Below are 12,490 nucleotides of genomic sequence, written 5' to 3'. Positions count from 1 at the left end.
CGTTAACAGATACTAAAGAAAATTTCATCTCTATGAATTTGTATTAAAATAAAAGCGAAGGAAAAATTATTGGACTACAAACAGCTTTGGTTTCAGGTAGGATAGTAATGGGAAATGTAAGAGCAGAAGATCGGTGATGCGATTCGTAATAGAATCGAATCGATGACACGTGACTTGTGATGAGTGAAAACCTTGATACAAACTTACTTTTAAGTAAAACCTGCAACGACCGAACCGAAAGCCTACGATTGCACAATCGAAACGAATGGATTAAAACATAAGCGAGTGTGAAGCAGAGCTAGAGCCAGTAGTGCAGAGATATTTATATACATTTGAATTGGACAAAAAAATGCGTATTTTTCGTACGATAGCTCTTAGTTTAGTCAATGTACAAAGCTCGATGGGAAATCGATGAGTGAAATTTAAATCAAATCCTCTAGATAACTAACTTGACGGAATGTTTCGTAAAAGCGAATCAGCACCAGCGACATCATAACGATGTAATCCGATGTATTACACAATGTTTTGTGTGCGTGTGGGCATGTGTAATAATTAAACAAAAACGTTGTCGTTCACAATTCGTATCAATCGTGTTTCTCGGGTGCGCGAGATCTGAAAAAAATACTGAGAAATAAAAAAAAAGTTTCATAATTCATCATAATGCTCTTTTTCGAGCTGTTTTTTTATCATAATACGAAAGAACGGGCAAACAGTTGACTGTTCGGTAGCGGGTAGGCAACGCTCGTGGCAATAATTACATGGAGAACAAATTCTTGGACTTTTGAAGGGGGGGAATGACGCTCAGTCGAATCGAGCTGTGATGAGATTACAAAAGAATTGCAGAGAAATCAAGTTTTTTTTATCAAATTACATAACACGCTCACTTTCTGCTTGCGAAAAAACGCCTAAAGTTAGGCAAAGCGCACAACGACTGAGAGATCTTTATTTTTCATTCTAATTTTAACATGGATTATTTTCTTCATTGAAATTACGGTAACAATGCATAGCAACCATAACACATCCTGAACGGTTTATCAATCTGGTTTATCTCTTCCCATGCCAACGACGAAGATAAACTGCCCCGGTGTCGTTGGTGACTAGCATCTCGGTACTCGGTTTCGAATATCGATCACAGCTGTCACGCAACAGAACGAACCCTGTCCAATAAATTACCGATCTGAAAACCGATATCGAAGTCAAATCCGACCGATTGTAATGTGTTTCAAATGGATCAACGAACTGAAAGAAAGTATCATTTCGCCGTAATGCTAACGCCGTTTCAACCGCACCCACGGCCAATTTTAGCCATCGGGTCGCATTTTATGATATTCAGCCCTTAACCTTTCCAAATTTGCTTGCAAACGGTGGGTTTAGATATATTTATTGTGACCGTGGGTTGGTAAAGAATCTTTCATAAAGCGTTGTTGATAATAAATAACGCTCAGCGGGCACGGTGCACGCTTTGTTTGACCGATAATTATTTAAGAAAAAAGATTCAAACTTTCTGTCTCTTGAGTTAGAGCAAAGAAAAATTAGCAGAACAGAACGTCTGTTCGGAATGCTTCACTTACACAGAACACTATAACAAGCTAAAAAGTCCTGGTACAATAATCGCTCATGAAATCCAACAATTCAAGGAAAAGCATTTTCAATCATTTGCCTCAAGGTTAATACACATTACGTAGTTTTCCTCGTCCCCAATATTACCTTTCGAACATTTCCTGGTAAGCTCAATCATAAATACTCGATAGCCGTTCGACACAATTCAAATCAGAGCATTAATTGGCATTGCTCCAGCATTTCATCATTAGTGCGTGCGTGTGTGTGTGTTGGTATAAGCATTTTTGTTTTCTTTTCTTTGCTTTGTCAACCAGCAATAGGCAACGGTCGAATGGCGCATTATTTCAGCACGTGCCGGGTCGTTTTACCAGTGTTTGCTCAACCAAACGTCAGTACACTGAGTAGTTCGAAGCAGTTGCATACAAAGCTGGCAATCGAAACCGAATACGACACGAAAGAACCGAGAATGGTAGTGGCTTCTGGCAAACACGCAGAAATCGAGAAAGCTTGATGTCATCGGTTGTTCGGAAACTTAATTAGATGCAACGCCTTTGCTCGCCAAGGGTGACGAGAAAATGTTGGAATAACACAGACACAGCAAAAATGCAACATTTTAATCAATAATAAATTAGTTTGCTTTGAGTAATTAAAAGTTGCTCGTGAGTAATTAAAAGCCTTCTAAAGGCTTTCCACTTTTCTTTGTCAGCATGGGTTCAACACTTCCTTCTTATATTTTCCCCTAATTGAATACGTCAGGCTTAAAACGTTCCGATCATATTCTACTCTTGTTTTAATCAATGTATTGTAAATAGTACTAATAGTTATGAGGAAGTTTTTCATACGGAACTATCCTCAACATTCAATTTCAATCCACAATCCGAGATCATCGGTACATCTCAGACGTCTTTTTTTACAACTTTATCTTACGAAAATCTGCTATCTAACGCGACTGGTTTTACAAACAACAGTTTACCTTGTTACAATTTACCATAGCACGTGTATCTGTTTTTGTTTGAAATAAACCAATTATCCAAGTGAAAAGGGCGGAATCCAGAAGTGAGGATACCGATGCACTTAAAATCAGTAAACAACTTAAAAAAGCGGCACAACTTCAAGAGTTTCTACTATCGCGCTACCACTTACACAGATAGCGAAAGAGGAACACTTGTTGGTCGTGTTGTTGTACGTGTCTTGGAAGAAAATGTCCCTTTTAAGAAACATGTTGAACATTTCCCCATCCTCTGGACTGATCGTTTGGTGAAAACTCCTGCGTACATTGTTGTTCCTTCTTCGCCGAAGGTAGACACTATCCTATAAGCACGTAGAGAACTGAAACCACAACCAGCGCTGATATCGAGGACCGAAAGGAAGCAATGAGTTTGGAAGATTAAACGCAGCAAGTCACTTTTCGGAAAGTCTTTCCTGAAGTTTGTAATGGAGTTGATGGAATACCCTTGTCATTTCGGAAACAACTTTTTGGCAAACGTCATCTGGTCACTGGCCTGCTACCGAACATTCACGAACCGGAGCTTCATTTGGAAATGTTGAAAAACCTTCACATAAACCCTGCAGATGCTTGAACGAAATGGATGATGGGAAATTGTGTCCCAAATGTTCAGTTAACGCATCAAACAAAAATTTGAAAGGTGCTTGAAAATGGTTTAAGTCCTGAGCATTTCTCAGCTAGCAGAGAGGTGGGAAAAAGTTGCGAACTGAACAACCGAAAACGTAGCGCACTAGAGACGCGAATCGTACAAACATGTCAAGTGCCACCATTTGGTCTCTTTTTGGTCCGGCCCTTTTCTCGTTAATTAATCTGGTTTTTTGGCCTGCCTGCTTCAGTAATCCGACCACTACTTCCTCACAAGCCCTTCTGCAGCCCTCGTCGATCTTTGCCAGCCTTCGGAATGGTTCTTCATTAATTTCCACTCTTCACTCATCCAACGAGAAATTTTACAATCCCTAGGAGCATCTAATACAGCTGCTTTAATCATCATCGGAACGGTACGCGCGAACCACATCGTGCCACGCACTGTGACCTTCAAACGTAATGAGTGGAAATGTGTTCTTTACGGTAAAAGATGCATAATCCCATCCACGGGACACTACTGGCAGCTGTTAAAAGGAATGACTTTGAGCATGAAGGCACGCGTAAGTTACGAAGCTTCGCTGATAAAAACCCCGCAAGACGTGATGATAGGACGATCTGGAAGGGACTATAGCTTATTTAATTTATAAAAGAAATCCCAAACTCCCTTCGTTACTTTTCTGGCATCAGCTTTTTTCGTGATGATAATGTTTTTCTTAAATTTTTAAGAACATGATTTTTGGGTAAAAGTGATATAAAAATATTTTATTTCACATTAGTTTTGCAACTTCTTTTCCAGAGCTGAGTAATATGAAAATACATAATGATATGAACACATAATATAATATATAATATACATATACATATAATGCACATATAATATAATGAAACACATAAAGTAATGTTAAACTGTAATAGGTTAGTGTACTGCGAGTTGCAACCCCTGTTTGACATATTAACCCTGAATGCATGCAATACTTGATTCCAACCAAAACCATGGAAAAGTATCAAAAGCCGCCGTTGTTTGAAACTTTAAACAAGGGTTTCGGTGAAGTTCAGACGAGTTTCCAGTCCGCAGAAGGCATTCTGCTAAACAAACTGCTTGTCAACTTCCAAATGCCCGGTGGAAGATAAATGCGAACCTGCCGAACAAATCGTTGCCATTAATCAGTGTGTTTGTGTGTATAGCACGTGGGAGCCTTAATTATGATCGTTTGACAGCGCCGTGGTGCTCAATTTAATGGAAGCAGTACTTATTATTGCGCTTCTTTTATTCGCGGTGAACTGGGAAATTAAAGGTTCCAGCTACCTGATTTTGCAATTCCCCAAGCGATGAACCGTAGCACTTAACCGAAATCTTCGGAGAGTTGTTTGCATAGATTCAAACCTGTTTCTTTTAATGCAAACCAAAGTGGAAAAAAGTTCACTTTATGCGAAATTAATTTTCCATTCTATGGTTGAAGTTCGTTTTTATCGCTCGTTGTATTACCGATCCTGTTATCTGATTTCAAACTTGTCTGGTAGTTTTTTTTTGTGCTCGCTCACATCTGTTTTTAAGCCTAACGTTACTTTATACCGCGTTAGGAAAGAATAAGAGTAAACCTTACAACAACTTAAAAGCTAAAAACACATTCACTTCTTTCGTTCGGTAAACAGACGCGGGTTGCCTTAGCGCTAAGTGTTGGCAACTTTCTCACTATGTACTTTCAGCAACCGGTTAAGTTATTATTCATACAGGATATGCTCAAAAGCGAACGGACGAAAGAAAGATGCTGCTCTTAAAACTTTGCGATGCAGAAATAACGATCAAAGTGTGTTCTCGGTTTGTAGTGCAGGATATTGAATACTCCTTCTGTGTTTCGTTGAATAAGGTAGATCAGCGCCTCCGTAGGACGAAGTTTGATACCATCAATCCAGCGGGAACTATTCAAATTGTTTCACTGAAACTTCAGCACGATGGTTGGTGGCTATGCTGTAAACAAAATGGCCCCGGATATTCTTCCTTTTCGTTGCATATTGTAAGTGTTTCATTCGAAACGCTTCATTCCCTCGAACACTTTGGCAGTTAATCAATTTTCACGCTAAACATCCGTTCTATGGCACACTACTCTTTCTGAGCATCACGGTTTGTGCTTTTGCCGGAAGTTCTCGACGCACCGAAGTCGTTTTGTAGCAACTGTTTATCGGTTGTTTCTCGGAGAACCTTATTGAAACGCTGCCTAACTACACTCATCGCTTCAGGGCATTCGGAGGCTAAGCGTGGTTCGGGGAAAAAAAGTCTGACTGACAATGAATGTCGAGGATTTCACTAAAACATAACCATAATTACTCTGTAATGCTTCAACGTGACAGACCATTGGTGTAAATTAATTAGTCTTGGAAGCATCACCATCAACCGTGGAAAAGAGAGCACGTCACATCGTGGGAATGAACGAACCACTAGGTTCCTACGTCCTGTGAATGAACTGGCTTTACATGCACATCCCCGGTGACAGTTGGCTGTTGCTAGAGAAAGCGTTGCGTCCTTATTTGTTTGACCGTGGGTAGTAGGGCAAGGCAACTGGGAGAACCTTTTTATGCTCGAGTGTTTACACTTCAATCCGTTCCTTGCAGCAAAGGCCACTAAAGCACTTTACAAGGTTGCGTGAAAATATGATAATATTATTTACCAAGTTAAACAAACCCTCCGAGACGCACAGTAGGGGGAATAATTGTAGACGGTGAATGGTGTAGCTCGTTGAACTTGACACTAGTTTGCATAACGAAATTCCCAAGGGAAGCACGCGCACAACTACCTACAATGTTTCATGAGGAGTTTTAATTCTCTCCTTCCGAACATCCACGGCAAGTTTTTTCATCCTTCTGTTCTTATCTTAATGTTGGAACAGTATACTCACAAAGTGTATGAAACTATTTACTAAAAGTACCACAGTACCTAAAATACAAAAATTATCCTTTATCTTTCCGGCCAGCTGTACAAACACGAGATTTGAACTCAAGAGAATTGCTGCAAGAACGGACCACGTTAGCAATAGGCTAGGGGCGTCCTATGAACAAAAGAAGTTAGTTTGCTTTGCGAGACAACCAACAGGACGCGTTACGCGTCGAAAAACTATATCAAAAAAGTTCTGCATGATCATGACTTGACATGCACATCAATAATGTACAATAAATATTATTCTCATGGCACATTTCGCACAAGTTTAGTTCAAGTTTTACACTCCATTTCACCTTATTCCCACATGCCAATACAAAAAGTTTTCTCTCATACTCCACATCATCAGAAAACCGAATACTATCGTGTTTCTGCTGCAATATATCCGTACTGAAACCTGCCCAATGATTCATGGCTAACGTAAATACATTCTGCAGTCGACCAATGGACATCGGTGGACCGGCAGCACATGACAAGATAACCAACAAATATCGAAAAACATGTCCGGCAGAAGACCCTTTGTTAAAAATTGAAAATGTATTCTACTCCCAGGATCTCGACTGTCTCTGGTTGTTGGATTTGGGCCATTCCCGAGCGTGCTCCTATTGCGATGGTTGTAAAAGGTTCCCAAGTGGTTTGCACACTGGCAAGTGCCTGTATGTACGGTGCTTCTTGCCGTTGGTCGAAGAAACGAAACTAACTCACACGGGACTGGTGTTAAATTGCTGTATCTGTTCTTTTTTAAATGGTATTCCGCATTCCCAAACACATACACGACGCCTTGTCCGAAACTACTGGCAATGAGTCCCTTGTACGCTGCTGTTCCCTGTGGAGCATCCTAAATCAAACACGTAGCACACGAGCTTGTCTTTAGGCCACTATCAAATATCGAGTTTGAGATCGGTGATATCGATCGACGAAGTAGAAATTCCCCCTACGGATGGTCATAAAATTGGAGACAAACAGGAAAAATCATTATGCTTAAATGCCACGCATTCACCAAACCAGAAACGACATGGGATTTCGAATAAATACGACACAACACCGTGTAACGAACAACCGAGCGGAATGTGATATCGCTTTTTATTGCAAAACTCGGTCGATTGCCGAGGCGAAATGAATGTCTACGGTGGAGAAATGGGATTTACTCCGTAGGTTGTGCTTCACGATTGGCCCTTCGTTTGTGGCAAGATAATACCTTAAGGTAGCGCACAGGGATAGCAGTAAAGCAAAGTAAATCTGTTGTATTTTTATTAAATATTCAACCGTTGCAGCAACACAATCCTGAACGCGGTTTTGTTTGGGCTGAGGCTTTGGAGTACCTCTATTTGCTACCACTGTTTGCTAAATGCTATCGAAATTTTAACACATTTTCCCATCCTTCGAACCTTCCATGGTTCAATGGTTTGTGGTATATGTATGCCTATTTGCGTTCTTCCCGTTTTCTTTTAGCAAACCACGGCTCAACAATAAGAGTTCTTCTCGTGCGTTCATTTTGGGTTGGTGCTTTCCAAACAAAAATATACATTCTGATTATTAGAAGAACGTCGTGCTCTCGATGCTCGTCTTTTGATCAAGCCCACACCAATCCGAGGAAGTACCAAAACAAGTACAGCTACTTTCTAGGCACCCGCTTATCGATACACTTCCAAATTCCACTGTGAAATGATAGCTTCAATTGTTGTGTTGCTCTTTCTTTATTTCCCAAAAAAAAAATGTCGCCGGTACACGCCGGTGTTTGTGTCAGAACCGGTTTGAAGCTACTGAAAGATCCGTTTCTCCAAATGTAAATATTACCCAGCTTCTATTGTGCTTTTGCTGCTGTATTATTTTCATTCGCCTGCCTCGCATCGTACAAGATGATCGGCGCTGTACGAATAAATTTGAATATTTCACCATGCTGAACACATTCAACACACATTGGACGGTCCATATTCGAACACTCGAATTGTTGGCTGGTAACAAAAAACAACGATATAAGTGATAACAGAACATCCTCTGAGATGTAAAAAAAAGCAATCGGGAAGCAACATCATTGAAACAACGAACATATTTTTACTCGATTTTCAGAAAAATCGTCCAAATTCATACCATGTTGTAACGTGTTGCAGAAGTTTTTCATCCATTCGGGCGTCCAATAGTGTTGCTTCCATAGCAAAGGCATCCGAAACGCTCGTTGAAACGTGTGGGTGTTTATAAAAGGCTTGCCAGATGGTGGTGATTGTTTCACGTTAGCCGGTCAATAATTTCTCTTTCAAACCGGAGCCCTTGAAGACCAACTTTCTAGGGTTTTTTTTTGTTCTTGATTCCATCCACACCCATGTAGTGGGTTGAGACTATCCATATATAGACATATACGTATTTCGGTGTGACCTGTTGGACAGTGGCCGGAGCCGGAATAAAACGATTTGCGTAATGAAAACTGTATAGACTCGAAATTTATCATGTACGGTTCGTTTACATACTCGTGTAGTGGAGGGTGAGAAATAAACCCATTCAACAGGTTGACTTTGAAATGGTTTGCCAGCTCCGATCCACAGAGTGTAGGCTGAAAAGTTTACTTTTCGAAAACACTGTCTGACCCCTTCGAACGTATAATACATGGCAATCAATTTTCAACTGCTGCAGAAATGAAAAAAAGTGCTTTTATCACGTATGACTTCATAAAAAGCTCGAAAGTCTGCAAGATTTTAATGTCGAAGGCTGCAAATGTATAGGTTGTTCAGAATGTTGGAGAAATGTTCAAGTTTTTTGAGTATGAAACTCACTATGCATCAATTTTTGGGATTTCTGGCGAAGTTTCTCACTCCACACATTTTTAGGCACTCTTGCGAAGCGTTTCATCGCAGCAGTCGCGCTTTTAAACGTTGGCAATTCCTTTTCTCCTCCATGTGCCGGAACGAATCCTTATCCAATCAGCAACTCAGAGACTGATTGTACGCTGATGAAGTCATCAAAAGCACATCGAGTTCGCGCAATCAAATGGAAATGTTTGCCAAGGCTTTAGACCATCGGGGATTTTTAAAACCTATTTATAGTTTAAAAACAAAATTAAACCAGGAAAATTTGTACAACAAATGAGGGGATGAAAGATAAAAGATTAAAAAAAAACATTTTGTTACGTTACGTTTACGTTGATGAATACGCCCGGAAGTATGCAATATGCATCACAAATTCGATAGTATGTTATAACACTATTTAATAATCACAGTTTAAAATGGTTTGAAAACTTATTTTTAATTTATCTAGCCTTAAGTGATTGAGTTTTGTCAATAATAGAAAAACCTATTGTATTGTTTTATTGCCTGCTGTGCACCAACAACTTTCGCAATCAATCCGATCCCGGAGTAAAAGAGCAAACTATAAAGGAATTATTCTGCTTCAGAGCTGCTTTCACTGCACTTCTCTTGATGTCTTTTGTCTGTTTGCGGCATCATTTTGCGTTGTCAAATAGCTTGTCGATTGTTTCGTCCTACATGATGGCGTAGAATTTAAGCGCACCGGAATTTCTTTTGAAAGCTGCATCCATACGAAGCTCAAAATGCAGCTGGCATCCAGTTCCCTGCACAATCATCACGTGCCTGATAACCACAAATCACAAATCACCACAAAAGCTTTCATATTGCTGTAGGAATGGGCTGTGCAGTGTACGTGTGTAGTGTTCGAATGTACGAGTTGCATTCTGTTTCAATTTCCCTCTTTTCGAAACCCGTAAAGTCAGCCATGACGAATCATTGTTTTATAAAGAGATCGCTCTTTTGAGGGCGGTGGAATGTGTGTGAGTTAGAAACTTTGCCAGAAAATCACAAAGAGATATCATAAATTCGTGACTAAATTTCACAAAGCACAGTTTTATGTACCAATGTGATATGAGGAAACCCTTCAAAACGGTTGCTGTTTCTGGTGGTGCTTTCGATTCCTACCATAAACGAAACGGCAGCGTAACAATAAAATATTTAACGATGTCGCACCCAACACAAACAGTCACCGTTCCGGACATAAGTTGCACTCTGTGAAGCTTTCCAATCAATCGCGACGGATACCTTTTTCGCACTTCCTATCCTTCACCATTGGAGAACTTTTTGGAAGTGCAAAGGCAAAAGGTAAACAAAATACACCAACTTCCATCCCTCCCTTGAGGACCGGAATACCCGTGGCCGCTATTCTACATCGTTCAATCAATCTGTGGCCTTTGATGATGTGCCCAATGGCTACGATAAACTCAAACACAAATACATCTACCAGGAAATGGTGCCGAGCATCGGCAGTGTCTATTAAGGGTGTCCTTTTTTGCCGGGAGGCTGGTCCGGAATTATCTTCACGGTGTGATGAAGGTTTTATCTCAGCTCATCCCATCTAGACACACGCCCGACCTTGACGGTTGCGATCTTCCATCTTGTGTGGGTTTGCGTGTGAGTGTGGTTAGTTCCAATCGGTTTTCCACACTGTCAACCTTAATTATAATGGTTTGGAGAGGTCTTTAAGATGCTTTCCGCTTCACGGCAAGGATCGTCCATTGTGTGTATCGATAATTAGATTTACTCGAGTACGTGATTTTTATCAGCTGTTCATCCGCAAGGTAGTCTGGAAAGTTTATCCTATCGGCCCTTTTAATCTTAAGCACCTTCACTTCTGAACGAGTCAGAACGAGAGCTTCTCATAGTCTGTCTTTTTACTGGCAAAGGAAAAATTAAATGTAAATGAGCTCTTAACAAGTCAAACCGATCGATGGGAAATTTCTCACTCGTTAACTGCTGGTTGTCTCCATCAGTTATGCGACACTTTCATTCATAAACTTGGACCACTTTAAAAGACCTTTACACTTCCATTTTCAAAAATGTAGTTCGATTTATTTAACATCGCATTTCTACTTAACCTCGTAATAAATTTGTAATCATCAATAGAAGACGACCATAGTTAAACATCATTTTGTGTGAGTTTTTATTAAGAAATGTCTGACCATCGAGCAAACCCCCAATCAAAACACGATCAATCTGGTTGGGTGTTAGCTTCGGGCGAGCCGAGAAAAGGGGGAAAAAGATGTAATTTTCCACTTTGTTCGGCTTAATGAAGGAAGTTAAATTTATCAACACGGGAAATACCGCAAACTGGTCGCTTCTCGTGGTTTAAATCCAATTACGAACCAACATTTCAGACTATCCCACCAACCTATCCCGAAGTGGAATCTTGGAACAACAAAGCAATCGTCGACCTTTTCTTGCAGATTCTTGCTTATTGTTTTTTAGGCCGGTAGCAGGCGATCGATTTAAAATGCTGGGGATATAAAATTCTGTGTTGAAACTGCGAGCGGTGCATAAACTGTAGAAAGATCGCTGATATTGTTTGCTTTTTCATAGTAGTATAGATTGATATAAAGTAAAAAAAAACAGGTAATCAATTATCCATTAAAATACTTAGAACCAACTTCCAACCGATTTACTATTAATTTACTACTTGCTATTCCCGATACTAAGGACTCGTTCCCGCTCATGAGTTCAGCCGTTTGTTAATCGTTTGACTAGTGTTCAAAAGCAATTTCACTATTCAACTGTTGTTTGAAACCTTCAACTCATAACAAATGGACCACCAGTACACAGCGGGATAGTTTACCGTTTCGTTTTGACCTTTTCATTTTTCATCGCGACTAAGTTATATCTTTGAAAATTGTTTTTTTCTTATATTTTTTATTATTTGACCGTGTTTTTATTGGATTTCCACCGCTGGAAATTTCCTACCCGACTAGTCAAGGGAGAAATGCTTGTTCCGCTCGAAATGCACCCCACTAAGATGTGGGAAACACTTTAGGTTGGAGTAAAATAAAAAAAAAGAAAAACGTACCAGGAAAAAAAGGAAACGAAGCAACAAATTGCTGTTTTGCGCTAAGTTCTTAAGGCCACGCGGGGAAAGCGTTTTGAAACGTGTTGAAACACGCTGTTTTTAGCTGCCGCCGCCGCTGTGGCACAGCTGTTATTGTTTTGCGTCTAGTTAGAAGCAAAGGTGGATTAAGGCTCTAAAGAGTGCCCCAAGCACAGTGTGCAGTACGCTTTCAGCGTTCAACTTGATGGGTTCTTGAACGATGTTGGTAATGTGTATAACTTTATTTTCCCTTCTATTTTGGTTCTATTCTTCTGTGTTCAACGGTAGCTATGGAAGTTTTAGACGAATTTAAAATCGTTTTTGAAATATCTTGTTTGGAAGGTACTCTTGCCTCCTGAGCACATCATTTATCGTTAGCTGCAGAAATAGTGTCTGACTTTTGTATTTATATATAAACGCGTTTAAATTAAGAATGAATTTTATCTCCTCCAAATTACCCTCTAATGTCATCCCTTGAACCTTAATGTTCAACATCAAACAAACGACGAAATGGTCTGTAAAAGTTAAAACAATAAGAAAAAGTATCAATC

Source organism: Anopheles moucheti, chromosome 2 (genome assembly GCF_943734755.1).
Source record: "Anopheles moucheti chromosome 2, idAnoMoucSN_F20_07, whole genome shotgun sequence".
Lineage (NCBI taxonomy): Eukaryota > Metazoa > Arthropoda > Insecta > Diptera > Culicidae > Anopheles > Anopheles moucheti.
This window is presented reverse-complemented; position numbering follows the sequence as displayed.